At 50.9% G+C, this 16,271-nt stretch overlaps 1 protein-coding gene across 2 annotated transcripts in view; it reads right to left on the bottom strand.

Moving 5' to 3' along the window:
* The window catches only part of KIRREL3 (kirre like nephrin family adhesion molecule 3), a 378,028-nt gene that overhangs the window by 322,197 nt on the left and 39,560 nt on the right, over positions 1-16,271 (bottom strand). The window lies entirely within an intron of this gene.

Raw genomic sequence — 16,271 nt, 5'->3', positions numbered from 1 at the left:
CTCTGCTGGTTAAATTCAGCTTTGGTATATTTACTGCACCATCCTAAACTCCAATCAGACTGATTGCTGGCGGGGATATTATGGCTGGGAAAAAAGGTCTTTTGCTGAGGCAGTGAGAGGGTAACAGACTTCCTTTTGCAAAGTCGCTCATAAATAAGAGGTCATATCTAATAATGTTTACTTAAAACTTCTTAGCAGAGCTTCTGTTCTCAGACACTGCTTGGCTTTTTAGTTTCAGCTTTAAATAACTACATGGGGATGGATTTGCTGGTGAGAGCAGAAATAATCCCCCTCAGCTGTTCTACCCCTGCATGTGCACGGGCAATGGGGACATCGAGAGAATAATGAGGAAAGGAGAAAGAAAGTTTATTCTAGAAGGCAAAGGAGGAAAAGTTCATCACTCAAAGCCTCACAGAGCTGGTGGCAGCCACCCCTCACTACCCATCCTCAGATAAAAATCCCTCCAGGCTGGGGATGAAGGGATGGAGAGCAGCTCTGGGAGAAGCACTTGGGGTGCAGGTGGGGGAGAGCTGGACAGGCCCTGGCCCAGAACCCCCCTGTGCTGGGCTGATCCCCAGCCTGGGCAGCAGGGCAGGGGGGGATTCTGCCCCTCTGCCCCCCAGGTGAGACCCCACCTGCAGAGCTCCAGCTCGGGGCTCCCAGCACAGGAAGGAGCTGGAGCTGCTGGAGCCCAGAGGAGGCCACGGAGATGCTCCAAGGGCTGGAGCCCCTCTGCTCTGGAGCCAGGCTGGGAGAGCTGGGAGTGTCCAGCCTGGAGAGGAGAAGGCTCTGGGGTGAGTGAATTGTGGCCTTCCAGAGCCTGAAGGGACCAAAAACAAAGACAGAGACAGTGGACAAGGTCTTGGGGTGACAGGACATCAATTTTGGGCACTTCCACTCCCTTCCACAGCCCTGGTCTGGCTGCAGTGACCGTGCCAAGGCTGAGGGATGACTGCAGGATGTGACTTTGAACATCACTGTTGGCTGATGCACTCAACAGGGACATCAGTCCTTGATCCAGGCAAGCACCTCTGCAAGGGCTGGGACATTTGCAGGGGGTAATACAGGAAGTTTTGAGGATATCCACTTTACAAATACATGGCCATGGAGCCCTATCAAAAGCAGGAAGCTGAGAGGGTATCTTGGATATAGAAGCACACATGTGACAAACTGAGACAGAGGCAGAGCACGAGGGCCAGCACCCAGAGCTTTGTCATCCAGAAGAATTTGCCATTAGAATGACAAGCCTGAATTAGTCTCTGGCGCCAGGATGGGGATGGAGCTAACTTGACTGGTGACAAGCTCCTGAGCATGGAAATGTCGAGGGAAAGACCCTGCTCAAAGCTTCAGCCTGAACCCAGCAGCCAAGGCATTGCCTGAGCAGGGAACTGCTACAGAAACAAAGCCCAGGGTTGGCAAAGCCCTTCCAGAGAGGTCTGGCCAGGGCCTGGGGGAGAACTCGTGCAGCAAGGCAGGAACACGAGGGTGGAGAGTGAGCAGCTCCTGGGGAGGGGAGGGGAAGGGGCACTGAAGCATTTTCCTGATGCACACACACAAATGTCAGTAAGCAGCACGGACATGAACCAGCCCTGACAGATGGAGCCATCCTGGTTTTTGTTTGTCTCCAAAGTTGTCAGTTCAGGTCTCCAGGTCAGAAATCATTTTATCTGTTAAACCATATGCTTTGTGGAACAAAACGCCTGGCAGACTTCAAGGCATATGTATTTTAAGGAGCACAGTAACACGATGAACATCACCAGACACTTGCTTCCCAGTTGTTATTGCTGTGCTACAGGCCAGGCTTTTCTCCTCTTGCCCCCTGTCTGTGGCCTGCAAATCACTGAGGAAAAGAAAAACACAACTTCGCTTCAACTTAACCATTTATGAGTATCCTGGTCTAGAAATCCAGTAAAGAATCATAAAAAGGCTTGTGCAGGAAGGGACCTTATAAAAATCATCTTTTTCCACTCCCTGCCATGGGCAGGGACACCTTCCACTATCCAGGGGTGCTCCAAGCCCTGCCCAGGCTGGCCTTGGGCACTTCCAGGGATGGACGTCTTCTCTGGGCACCCTGTGCCAGGGCCTCACTGTCACCATGATATTTTCTGAAAAGTCCCTTCACCAGAATTTTTCTCCTGAGAAGCTGAGAAGCCTCAGAAATGTAAACAATAATTTTCTGATTGCTTGGAATGTGGTCTGGAGGTTGCTTACCAACAGGTGCAGCTTTGATTGGGTTCATGTGAATCGTTTTTAATTAATGACCAATTCCAGTCCAGCTGTGTCAGACTCTCTGAGTCTGTCACGGGTTTTTATTATCATTCCTTTCTAGCTTCTGATGTATTCCTTTCTCTTTGTTTAGTATAGTTTTAGTATATAATTTCTTTTAACATAATATAATAAATCAGCCTTCTGAGAACTTGGAGTTAAATTCTCATCTCTCACCTTGTCCTGGGGACCCTCACAACACCACAATACCTCACCTCCCTCCCAGGGAACAATTTCTTTCCAGTATCCAACCTCAGCCTACCCCAGTCTTTACATGAACAGCAGCATAAATCCCTTCCCAGGCCCCCTCCCGCTGCAGGACCTTCAGTTATCCCAGCTGAGGGTTCTCTGCCTGCAGCAGGAGGTTGCTTTCACTCCAGATGAAACAACTGCATCTAAACCTCAGATGAGGGGAGTTTTCCAAGCCTCAGCTCTCAGGGGATGATCACTTGGGCTTCGTCTCTGCAGAATCTGCAGAATCTTTCTCCAGGAGCTCCTCTCAAAGCAGATGAAACTTCCTGCTTTGCACGAGCCCCATTAACACCCAGCAGTGCTTGGGCTGGGACAGGAAAGCCCCCTCCCCTTATTGCTTTTCCTCATGCCCCCACTTTGTACCAAACACCCCCTGGTCTATTTTAGGCTGCAAAAGCCAGATGCTGTTTTCTGCCACTGCCCACAGCTCTTTGACAGAGCCCAAGCAACAAATTTCCTCTCTCCTAAATGGAAATAAATAAAAATAAATGATGGACAGTCCATCAAACTGATTAAGCAGGCTCAGAGAAAGCCTCCCCAGCAGTCAGGTTCAGGGCCATCGTCTTGAGCACTCAGAATAAATGTCCAGGAGACATCTCCAAGCACTAACTCACTGCCTCAGGGTCAGGGTTCAACTCACACAGCATTTGGGGCAGGACAACAGCTGCTGTTGGAGGTTCCTTGCTGAAATCATGCTAAACCATCTTTATTTTTCTCCAGCCAATAATGCAAAGTCTTTAATCCCAGCTTGTGGACAGCCTAATTAAGCAGTGAGCAGAGGAGGTTGGATTCTTATCTGACAAATAACTGGAGCTTCCCACCGCAGCCAGCCCAAAGCCAATCCCCTCTGGCAGCAGAGAGAGCTCTGAGCAGCACCCAGGTTAGAGCAGCAGGACATGGGGCATTTGTCACCCTTTGTCCAGAGCCACGGATCATGCTGGATGTGGATGTGCCTGCCTGGAGCCCACAGATCCTCCTGGAGCTGAGCAAGGGCAGCTGCTGCTCCTCCTGTGCTCCAGCTGTGGTGACAGGGAGCTGCAGGGCAGGTTTTCCATTGGGATGATCAATATCCAGCCATTTCCTACTGAAAACCTGGCTTTGACTGAAAAGCTGGCTTTTCCCTAAAGAAAAGATTGGCTTTTTCTACCAAAGAAAAGATTGGCTTTTCCCACAAAACCCCAGAATCATCAGAGGGAAACCAGTGACTAGCTGGACTCTCTTTTGTCAAAGAGGCAGCAAAATCCTGAACGAATATTCCAGGAAGGATAAACTGCTCTGTTCTATCCCCAGGACTCCTAAAAGCTTCACCTCCTATCCACTGCCTCTTACCTTTAGACACCTATTGTGTCTTTGCAGTGAAAATAAAGGCAAGAAAAAGGCTCAGAGAGTTGGGGTGCTGAATATGGCAGTGAAAGGGAAAAAAAGCAGCACGAGGGCTCAGACTGGCTACTCATGCTGGGGCTGCCTGGGGAGACAGAGCATCCCTCAGGACTGATTTCTGAGCAAGGAAAGGAGAGTTTGGAGGCCAGCAAAAACCAGGACTGCTCAGGAAATGGTCCATGTGGGATAGGGCTTGGAGCAGCCTAGGCTGGTGAAAGGAGCATGCTGTTGTCCATGGTGGGGGGGGTTGGGATGAGCTTTAAGGTCCCTCCCAACCCAAACCAGCCTGGGGTTCTGTACTCCAAACCCCTGTGATGCTCCCAGCCACACACAGAGGTCCTGAGAACACCAGCTCTTGGGCCTTTGGCAGGAGGATTTCAGCGCCTCGCTTTATTTAATATTCAAACTCCTGCAGAGCAGAAAAACAATGTGTTCCCCCCTCCTTGTTCCATTAGTTTCAAACAGACCCTGAAAATAGAAACATCTTTTTCCCCTGCCTGTCCTTACCGTGGGCTTTCATTGCTCACCCGTGTCCCTTTCCCATCCTCTCTGCCAGCCCCTGTGCTCTGCCAAGGCTCCTCTTGCTTTTCCCTAACAGCACTGATTTTTAGTACAAAAAAGCCCAAATAGAAAAATTTCCTCTAGTGGAAAGTGTCCATGGCAGGGGGTGGAATGAGATGTTTTCATGGTCTCTTCTAACCCAAACCATCCTGTGGTTCTGTGGAAGTCAAGTTGAAGCCATTTTACATGTGCTGATGGATGTGATTTACATCTTTCCTGTAAAATGACTCCTCAGCAGCTCCCCAGGCACGGCCAGCCCTGCTGAGGAGCAGCAGGACCATCACAGGAGGCTCTGTGAGCACCCAGCCCCAGGAATACAACAGACCCAGCATGAAAGTTGGAAAAGCCCTCTCATGTGGGTGCCATGGGACAGCGAGAGAGAAACGGCAAGCGTTTCTCACAGCGGCTTGTGAGAAATTTTAGGGAGTTGGAAAGATGTGATAACCTGTTGACTATGAACAATTTGCAGGTGCTGTTTTTCTACTTTATTTTTCTGTTCCTCTCAAGGAGAGTGTGTGAGAAGGGTGTTTCTGTTAGTTAGCCAACAGAATAGAATCTATCGTACCACTCAATACAAACCGCGCGGTTCTTTTGAATAAAGCGCTTCTTCGCCTTTGCTACGATCCTGCCTCTCGTCTGTTCCTGCCCCGACCCCAGCCCACGAGTGACACTCTCAGATCACCAGATCCAACCATTCCCCCAGCACCGCCAAGGCCACCACCAAACCATGTCCCCAAATCACAGAATCACAGAATAATGAGGTTGGAAGAGACCTCTGAGATCATCAAGTCCAACCCTAGTCCATCCAAGTCCGATGCCCTAACACCTCAACCAGACTATAGCACCAAGTGCCACGTCCAGTCTTTTTTTAAACATATCCAGAGATGGTGATTCTACCACCTCCTGGGAAGAGCATTCCAGTACTTTATTATTCTTTTGGTGAAATTTTTTTTCCCAATATCCAGCCTACACCTTCCCTGATGTAGCTTGAGACTGTGTCCTCTGGTTCTGTCAGTGCTGCTCGGTGGAAGAGACCGACCCCACCTGTCTGCAGCCTCCCTTCAGGATGCTGTAGAGAGCAATAAGGTCAAAGGCCACACCTAAGTGTTTTTGAACATTTCCAGGGATGCTGGCTCCACCACTGCCCTGGCTAGCCTTTCCCAGAGCTTGAGCGCGCTTTCAGTGAGGAAATTTTCCATCATATCCAATCTAAACCTCATCAATGCCATCATTTTGCACTTGCAGAGGCATGCCAAGTCTATTAAGTGCCACCAGAAATGCTAGTGGAATTTAGGCATAGGCCAGCCAATGGCTCCCTGGAGATGCTGGCCCTTGGAAGCTCTGCCAGGGCACTCCTGCCTCCCATGGCAATCCTTGGTCGGGCTGGCCAGCAGCCCTGCCAGCTGGGAGGGTCACAATTAAGAGAACACTGAACCAATCCAGGGACTAAAAGGGCCAGGACTGACCTCCAGGCAGCCAGTGAGACCCTTTGCCAGTGGTTTGGCAGAAATCTGTGAGAGCAGATCCCTCCAAGAGGCACCAGATTTCCCTGGCATATGGGCAAGAAATTTCTGTGCTGCTGTGCCTGATCCCAGCAAGCTGAGGCTGTTTTTAAGAGGATGTTTTCCTCTCCTTTCAGGCTCTGATGTGCTGAGGTAGCTTGAATGAGTCACCAACGTGCCTTTCCCCAGGGCACTGTGGGAGCCTGGGAATGGACAGGGATCACTGGAATCACACAGCACAATCAGTCTGTGTCCCCCATGCTGCAGCTGCCCCTTGGAGAGCCTCTGTCAGGGTGTGGAGCTGCATTTCATGGCACATTTCATCCTGGGGACACCCACAGAATTCACAGAATCACAGAATCACCAGGTTGGAAGAGACCTTCAAGATCATCGAGTCCAACCCACCCCCAACCCCTCACCTGAACCCTGGCACCCAGTGCCACATCCAGGCTTTGTTAAACACACCCAGGGATGGGCACTCCACCACCTCCCCGGGCAGAACATTCCAGAACTTTATCACTCTTTCTGTAAAAAACTTTTTCCTGATATCCAACCTCTATTTCCCTTGGTGCAGCTCAAGGCTGTGTGCTCTGGGTCTGTCAGTGCTGCCTGGAGAAAGAGCCCAGCCCCAGCTGAGTACAGGCACCTTTCAGGAAGGAAAAGGTCTATCTCTGTTGTAGAGAGTGACAAGGTCACCCCTGAGTCCCCTTTTCTCCAGGCTGAGCACCCCCAGCTCCCTCAGGGCTCCTCTCAGGGTTTGTGTTCCCAGCCCCTCTCCAGCCTCACTGTCCCCTCTGGATGTGCTCAGTGTCCCAAGGACCTTCCCAACCTGAGGGCCCAGGGCTGGGCACAGCACTCCAGGTGCCCTCCCCAGTGCCCAGGGCAGGGCAGAGTGACCTCCCTGCTCCTGCTGCCACTCCACTCCTGACCCAGGCCAGGAGCCATTGGCCCCTTGGCCCCCAGGGCACACTGCTGGCTCATGGTCAGCCGCCTGTCAGGAGCTCCTCCTGATGAGTTTTGGGGTGCCAAAGCACAGAATATCCATTTTTCCAAGAGCAGAGATGCTGCTCTTGGCCACAGACCCTGCAGCACCTGGGATTAAGTCCCTGATGAAGGTCTCAATTCCATCTCAAACCTTCCACCAGAAGCACTCCTTACACTCCTAATCCCACACTGTGGCTCTGATCCCAAATCAGTTTAATTCTCAGGGTAGAGGGATGGGGTCCTGGTGAAAAGCCAAGGCCTGGCCACAGCTGCTCTGGACTGAGGCCCCACCTGAGCCATGGATCCACTCCATGACCTCAGACAAATTCTCTTCCATCATCAAAATGTGGTCGTGGTGCCTTGAACCAAGGGAATGAGGAGACTGTGGGAGCCACGGGCAGAGCACAGTGATAAAGATCCTGACAGACACTTTCACAGCCAATTTGGAATTTTCTCCAGCCCAAAACTCAAAGCAGTGCTTCCCCAAATTGACATTTTCAGAGAGTTCAGGTTTTTGAGGGGGAGTGACAAGTAAAAAAAGTCAGAGTGAAGTAATTTAATTTTGCAAATCTGAGCTACATTCAGAGAACACCTTCAGCTCATGAAATGAAAGTATTTTCAACCCCAGCATTCTTTATTGCAAGGAAAAAAAAGTCATGTACCTTTTTTTGTCACTTTGAGATTTAAAAATAAACATTGTGTTTGCAGTATACTCCTGACAGATCAACAAGAAACTTCACTTTGGTGAATATAAACCACCTGCATTTAGTATCCAACCAGAACAGACCTCCCAGCCTGCTGGGACCCTCAACCAGGTACCAAACCTGAAAAAGCTGTAATTTCAAAGTGCTGTGTATTTTACCTCAACAAAGATTTGTCACTTAGAGAGCTCTAGGAAAAACTACCAGTGGGATGCAGAAGCTGCCCTGGCCCCTCCTCCTGCAAAGGAAATCAGGAAAAAAAAAGAAAATAAAAAAAAAAAAGAGAACTTTGCCACTCTGCTCTATCCCTAAGACCCCGGGCTGCAGTGTGGGCACACCTGGAAGCAGCACAGGCCCTTTGCTGCAGCCTCTGAGCACAGATTAACACCAGGGACCACGAAATCCATTTGAAGCTGAAGACTGGTGAGCAAAAACCTGTGTGTGGTCATCAATGCCTGTGCTCCCAGGCATTGGGAAATGCTGAGGAAAGGCACACTCCCAAAGCAGGTGTGATTTCAGCTGAGGAAAGGGAGCATCACAGCTGCCTGTGATGGTCCTGCCCCACCCTGGAACCCCCCTCATCTGGAAGGAAACTTGCTGTTTTCATGTCTCCTTCATCTTCCTGAGCAATCCATCAGTGAGTCAATAATAGGTAAAAATGCTCCAACTTTCAACTCCAGCTCCCTTGGAGGAACAGATTCACCAGCAGCTACTTCAAAATCCACTGGGCACCTCCCTCCCTGTTCCACATGTTTATCACTGTCAGAGAGCAGCTTCTAAAGCATTTTTGCTGTGCCTTGAATTCAGTTGCTCCAAATTGTCTCTCAAGTATTGCATGTACGAGTTCAAAGCCCCGAGATGTTAACAGCAGCAGCACATCCTGGTATCTTTATCTGCAGTCTTAGTGAGGAATTTTATTCCAAAGAACAGAAACTCTATTTCTTAACAAGTTTTGCTTTCCTCCTGACGTGCAGCTTTATGCTCTGTGTCTCCTGGCTGGGCTGGATCACTGGTCAAGGAATCAAAGCCTGGCTCAGGCTCCTCCAAGCCCTCACTGCTGACACCACCAAGCAGCACAAATTGAGCTCTGGGGAAGGTGAAATGCTCTGGAGCTGTCAGCAGCCCCACAAACCATGAGCACTTTGCAGAAAGCCAAAGCTGGCAACCAGGCTGTGCAAGGAGCCCCAGACAAAACAGGGTCCCACAAAAAGGGAACCCACAGCAAAGCAAAGCAAAGCAAAGCAAAGCAAAGCAAAGCAAAGCAAAGCAAAGCAAAGCAAAGCAAAGCAAAGCTTTCCACAGCCCTGCAGAGCTGTGCAGGGGGACAGACCTGAGCCACAAGCAGCTGGGAACACACACCTGGCCCTTCCAGGAGGGCCCTGGGGACATCAGGCATCCACTGTCTGGCGAGGAGGAGATGCTCCTGCTCTGCTCTGGGCTGGGGCAGCCTCAGCTCCAGCCCTGGGGCAGCTTTGGGCACCTCAACATGAGATGAAAAACTGTTAAAGAGTATCCAAAGGAGGGACATAGGGATGGGGAAGGATTTGGAGGGGAATAGAGCCACAGGAGGAGCAGCTGAGGGCACTGGGATTGTTCAGCTGGAGCAGAGGGGATGAGGGCAGAGCTCACGGGCTGCAGCTCCTCCCGAGGGTGGCTCTGATCTCTGCCCTGGGACAGGGACAGGAGGTTTAGAGGTTTAGACTGGAGATCAGGAAAGGTTCTTCCCCCAGAGGTACTGGCACTGCCCAGGCTCCCCAGGGAATGGGCACAGCCCAGAAGCTGCCAGAGCTCCAGGAGGGTTTGGACATCCAGGGATGCCCAGGGTGGGATTGTTGGGGGGTCTGGGCAGGGCCACGGGCTGGACTGGATGATCCTGGTGGGTCCCTTCAGACTCAGGATATTCTGTGATTCTGTCTCAGGACCTGCAAATTCACAGCTTGGGATGGCCAGGGTCCTTCTGCCCCAGAGCTCTTTGCTGTAACCCAGAGTTAGACTGAGCTTATCCTCGGGGGCTGGAGTGGGGCACAGCCCAGCCTGGATGAGCAAAGTGTTATTTCCACCCTGTCCCAGAACTGCAGAGAGGATTCTTCCCTCACCAGTGCAGAAAAGCACTCGTGGATAACCAGGAGTCCCCCCACCTGCTTTTCCCTGTTTTCTGCTGCACTCCTTATGAAATGACTCAGAATAACTAAAACCCTGTGAAGTTCCCAGGTAATTTTCATTTTGCTGTGATCCGACCGTCTCCTCAGAGCAATGAGACCTCTCAGTGCCAAAATTTAACAACTGCAACAATTCTCCTTAACACCTCCTGCCAGCGATATTGTTCATCGCTGAATTGCTTCATTAATTCCAAGTCGATACAAGCAGCTTCCTTTTGTCAATCTCGCTATATTAACATATAATTTCAATGTTTGGGGCCGTTTTCAAGCTTGGAAATGAGATTAGCGTCAAGTGATTAAAATAAGTTCTCAAGACTGGGCAAAATCACCAGCTCACAAAGGCTGTAGATTGATCTTTGCAATGGAGAATGTAACAACCATTCCCAAATTATAAGTTTACCAGTACACCACTCAATTTTTGAAAGCTGTTTGCTTTCAATATCTTGTTTTTTTGTTTTCCCAGGAAATCAGCATGGGCAGACTCCATCAGAATTGCAGCCCTGATTCCAGAGGGTTGCAAAGGCTTTGCTGGAGGAGCCCGGGTGCATTTCCCTGCTAATGGCATGTCAGGACTGGCTGTGCTGAAGGACATGAAGTGCAGGGAAGTTGGGAAATCCTCCCTGCTCATGTCCCCTTTGCCATTCCAATTGCATGTGACATCATCAACCACAATTAATGAATTAGACTTGTCACAGGAGATATTTCCTTGCTGTAGGACTGGCAAATGATGCTCCCAACGGAGCCAGCTCCAGCTCAGGAGCAGGATTTGGCTCTGGGAGATTGATGGTCTTACCCTTTCCTGGTGCTGCACAGGAGGCTCCCACAGGTTAGGCTGGACATGGGCAGTAAAACACGAGTGACCCGTGGCCCACTCTGCCCTGGCTGTGACATCAGACTGGACCTGCCCACTCTGAGAAGGACCCAGCTCCAAAGGGATCCATTCATCACTCCTGGCCAGGCAATTACAGCAAGCACAGGCTGCCCTTGAGCACACACCAGGTTTTCTCCACTTGCATGTTCAAACTTCACTTGTGGTGCACGCCTGGGGTCAGGGGGTGTCCACTGCACTCATGGTACAAATCCTCCTTTGCACCTCCTCCCTCCACATGGCCTGAAGGGCCTCCAGAGCCTCCTGGGGAAATCTTTCCAGGTGGCATCACCTTGGGGACATCTCTGACCAACAGCACCAACAGGGAGAACATCCAGGTCTCTGAGGGGGAACTGGATCCCAGACCAACAACAGAGATTGTTGGTCAAAGGGCCCTCAAGGGCCAGGCGAGCTACAAACACAGGAACTGCCATGCTTGTCTCAGGAAAACCTAAAAGTGAGAGGAATCAACTCACCAAAATCAGAGCTTTTTACAGAGAGACGGAATCCTGTGGTGAAACAGAGGCCAAAGATGTGCAGCTGATGGGGCTGCCAAGGCTCGTTGTGTCTGGAGGGAAATCAGTGGCACTGAGCTCATGGGGAGCTCTGCTGGAGTCTCTTGCAGTTTTACCCAAAGCTGAGCTGGGGCTGGGTGAGTCCAGGCCTCTCAGCTGTCAGTGAGAAGTTCTTAATTCCATGGCTGAGAAGTTGGGAAATGAGATCAACCCCCTCCAAAGCAACATGGGCAGAAAGGAAGGCTCAGAGCACCCTCAGTGGGGCAGAGGGAAGCACTGAGTGTAAACCTCACTTCAGAGGGGATTGGTGCAGAGGGGAGAAGATGCTGCTCCATCCCTGCACATGTGTTTGTAGCCTGTGCCCATTGTCTCAGCCCTTCAGGAGTTCCAGGCACAATCCACTGCTCCTTTTGTTTAAAAAAGCCAGCATCAAAAAGAACAAATAAATGCAATCTTGGGGGTTCTTTCCTGTGGAGCTCCCCTGACACTGACATTTCCTTCCTCCCAAGCCAACATTTATTTTTCAACATCCTGCATAGTGTGATGGTGCTCTGCACTATGTTCACCCCTCCAGCCCTCACCCTGCTCTCCTTTACCCTCTCTAGAAGGTGCCAGAAGTGCAGCACCACTGCAGGTTCTGAGGCACCCCTGAGCAGGTTCAGCTCCACATCACCACGAGGAGAGGACCAGAAAGTTCTTTGTGACACACAGCAAGTTGTTCTCAGCACCAGGCTGTGCAAACCAGCTGTGCAAGACAAGTTTTGGGAAACAGGAACCTTCCCTCCTGCCCTGTGACCTTTCCAGAGAATCACAGAGTGTCCTGAGCTGGAGGGACCACCAGGATCATCCAGTCCAGCCCCTGGCCCTGCACAGACACCCCAACAATTCACAGAATCACCAGGTTGGAAGAGACCTTCAAGATCATTGAATCCAACCCAGCCCCAACACCTCACCTAAACCCTGGCACCCAGTGCCACATCCAGGCTTTGTTAAACACACCCAGGGATGGGGACTCCACCACCTCCCTAGGCAGAACATTCCAGAACTTTATCACTCATTTTGTAAAACACTTTTTCCTGATATCCACCCTGTATTTCCCTTGACAACCCCACCCTGGGCATCCCTGGCAGCGCTGCCCAAACCCTCCTGGAGCTCTGGCAGCCTCGGGGCTGTGCCCATTCCCTGGGCAGCCTGGGCAGTGCCAGCACCCTCTGGGGGCAGAACCTTTCCTGATCTCAGCCTGCCCTGCCCTGGCCCAGCCCCAGCCGTGCCCTGGCTCCTGTCCCTGTCCCAGGGCAGAGATCAGAGCCACCCTCGGGAGGAGCTGCAGCCCCTGAGCTCTGCCCTCATCCCCTCTGCTCCAGCTGAACAATCCCAGTGCCCTCAGCTGCTCCTCCTGGGCCCCTCCAGATCCTTTCCCATCTCCATGTACCTCCTCTGGATGTTTTTTTAACAGCTTTAGATCTTTTTTGGATCATGGCATGCAAAGTGCCTCCAGCACAGGAGATGAAGCCATGGGTCCCCAGACAGCTCCTGCAGGCCCAGGGGAGCTGGGAAGGAAGAGGAACTGACGAGGTCTCTGGTGTCGAGATGACCCCGAGGGGTTGGAAAGTCTCTTTTTCCCAGCCCCGAGACCGAAGAAGAAGACAGAGTTCCTTGGCTCTGGTTCTCAAGGTTGTTTATTTGTTCTTATCTAATGCATGGTCCCTCTCTGACCTGCTGAGATCTGTCCAGCAGGTTGGGTTGTGGCACACTGACCACCCTTGGGGCAGTGTCATCTTTCTACACTAAGAACTACCTCTACTTTATTTACAATAATTTCCCAATACCCATCACCTGTGTTAGACAGTCTGTCTCTACTCTAAACCAATCCAGAAGTGCCACCATCACAGCAGAAGATGGAGGACAAGAAGAAGAAGGAGAAGGACAGGACATGCCCAGATTCCTCCATCTTGCCTCTTGAACCCCCATTCTAAAACCCCAAAATTCTACATTTTCACCCTGTGACAAAGTCACTGTCATTCCATTCAAACTCTTGTGGCTTGTAACTCCTCACACAAAGTTGGTAATTGTTTCCATGGCTAAAATGGAAGGCATCAGTTAGAGCAGTTTCTGGGGACTCGTGTCTTTACCTGGGATGACATGCAAGCCATATTGAGAATTTTGTATAGTACTGAGGAAAGGGAGATGATAAGACAAGCTGGTATACGAGAATGGGAACACTGGAATCCCCAAGATTTAACTGGGAACCAGAAATGGCCAAATCAAAGGCCCAGGTGGAATGCTCAGACAGAGGACGGTCGGACATATGGTCGATTTAAGAAACATGCTCATACAGGGGAGTCAGGAGGCTGTGCCTTGAGGGCAGAACATTAGCAAAGTTTGGAGAATGCCAGGGGAAAGACGAAACTCCTACCGGATGGTTAGAGAGATTGAGAAAAGGTTTGCAAATGTATTCAGGAGTTGGTCCAAATTCACCTGTAGGGGAGGTATTATTAAAAACACAATCTGTAGCGAAATCCTGGGGAGATATATGGAAGAAACGTGAGAAAATAGAAAACTGGCAGGAGAGGGGATTGCAGGAATTTTTGAGAGAAGTTGTCTTTGACTCCTTGCCAAGGTCTCTGAGCCCCCTGCCAGGGTCTCGAGTCCTCCAGGGCAGTCAGAGCAATGTCCTGGGTTCCGACAAAGACCCTCCCCAGAAGGCCAGAAGTGAGGCTGAGTTGATATTCTCCTCAGCCAGGCACGTCTGGAAACCTCCTTCAGCCCTCACTGCTGCCTGAGGCTGTTACGGCTCCGAGTCTTTGGCTTTCATGTTGGAATGAAAATATCTTGATGTACAAATTATTACTTTGTAATTAATTATGCAGAATAACTAAAGTGAACATGACTTCAGCATTATGACAGCTTTGAAATTTACCACTTTGTAAATTAATAAGTAATGAATCTGGCTTGCTGGGTATATGTTTAATATAAGAGAAGGTTACCTAAACAAAAAGGAAGGCTTCAGCTGATTTAGCATAGGAGAGCAAGAAAGAGCCTCAATTTTATTGGCAAGGAGGAGAGAGGAAAATGCACTTTTTGTACCCTTTTCAACTGAGACACACTGGCAGGGGTGTGATAACGCCACTCCACACAGCTCCTGCACCCAAAACTGACTCAGATTTCCCCAGACTTGGCAGAACCAGTGGAGCCAGAGCAGGGAAGGAGAGATGAGCAAATGTCTGCAAACAATCTTTGTTTAAAGCAGGCAGCCAAATTCAAGGAAGATTCTGAATTTTGGCCTGCCCTGACGAATGCCAATGCTCCTCTGTTCCACAGGCAGCCCTGGGCAGCAGGCTGAGTGCCAGGGAGCCTTCCCAGCCTGCTCACCCTGGCCAGAGCTGCTCACTCACCACTTCCCCACCCACAATCCAGGCCCTGATGCTGCCACCTCAGTCCTGAGTGAAGTTTTGGGCCTGTGAGGTACCAGGTTCTAGAGGCAAACACCCATCCTTGTGTGAGCTCTGATGCTCAGCTCCTGCCACCCACCTCAGGTCTGTCCTTTGGCCCCAAGGCTGGGAACCCAGCCAGGGCTGTTGGTATTCCTGAGCTGTTCCTGCTCTCTCTGCCTGGCTCTCCATGGGCTGGGGGCATGGCACAGGACCCCAAGGGCCAGCTGAGCATGGCCAGCCTCAGCTCTAAAGGCTCCTTCATTCCTCTGTTCCTTCCCAAGAAAGGGGAGGCACCAAAGGAGCATCATCCTCCTTCCCTCCTTCCTTCCCTCCCTTCCTTCCTTCCTTCCTTCCTTCCTTCCTTCTGCACTTCCTTCCTTCCTTCCTTCCTTCCTTCCTTCCTTCCTTCCTTCCTTCCTTCCTTCCTTCCTTCCTTCCTTCCTTCCTTCCTTCCTTCCTTCCTTCCTTCCTTCCTTCCTTCCTTCCTTCCCTTCCCTCCCTCCCTCCCTCCCTTCCTTCCTTCCTTCCGCACTTCCTTCCGCACTTCCTCCCCTCCTTCCTTCCTGTGCCATTTCAATCACTCCCACTGAAGTGGCGGGGCTGTGCTGGGAGCTGAGGGCTGACCTTGGCAGTGGGGCAGCACTAATTACAGTAATTAGAGGCACAGCCCTGCATGTCAGCCAGGGATCCACAGGACACCTGTGCTGCAGGTTGTCCAGCACTGACCATCAGCTCGGGGAGAGGCTTTTCCCAGCTCTTTCCACAGCAATTAATCACTCTGTGCATGCAACAAAACCCCAACAGCCAACGAGGACAGGGCCCCAAAATGCAAACCCTGCTCTGCTTCATCTGGTGAGCCAAGGCATTTCTGGAGCACTTGTCACACTGGACAGGCTCAGTGGAACTCCCAGAGCACATAGAGGTTTTCCCTGGAGCCAGATCACACTTTAGAGGGGACAAGACAGGCTACATCCCCCTGCTTTCCTGAGAGCAGAGTCACTGCCAGCTCAAACACCATAAGCATGCCCCCCAGCCATGGAACTAACAGCAGTTTCCCTCCCAGAGAAGCACAGATATTTTTCTTCGGCACAGGGACACGTTTCCAGGAGTCAGGAAAGGCTTAAGAGGCCTCTTCGCATGGTATTTTTCCAACCACTTCTTTTGTGTCAAAATTCAGCTAATTTTGGGAGGACAGAGGGGGAGAAAAATCTTAGGGAAAAATCACACCCAAGAGAGCTGGCTGGAGTGTAAAAATAGCTGCTGAGCTATTCTCTAATAGCCCCTGTGGTTGGGCACGAGGCTTCAGCCACTGACGAGGTGCTAAAGAGATGACAGGCGGCATCTCGGCACTTTTTCCATGCCAACAGGTTTCAATGCAGACAGCCGAGCTTTCCCCCTCCTCCTGAAGGACCTCGCATTTCCTTATGAAGAGGGACTGGGATTTATGTGTGCTAGTCCATCCCTGAGCTCTGCTGCACCAGCCTGTGCTTTGTTTGGGGCCCCCAGGTACTGTTTGAGGAGCTGAAGGACCCCCAGCCTGGCATGTGAGCTTTGGAAAACAAAAATGCTTAAAGCTTTAAAATAACGCAAATGTGTTCCTCGGGGTGGAACCACCCTGCAGCAGGCACGGGTATGCCTCTCCTGCAGGGA

Source organism: Haemorhous mexicanus, chromosome 24, assembly GCF_027477595.1.
Source record: "Haemorhous mexicanus isolate bHaeMex1 chromosome 24, bHaeMex1.pri, whole genome shotgun sequence".
In the NCBI taxonomy this organism is placed as follows: Eukaryota; Metazoa; Chordata; class Aves; order Passeriformes; family Fringillidae; genus Haemorhous; species Haemorhous mexicanus.
Note: the sequence above shows the minus strand (reverse complement) of the source record. Positions and strands in the feature narration are given on the sequence as shown.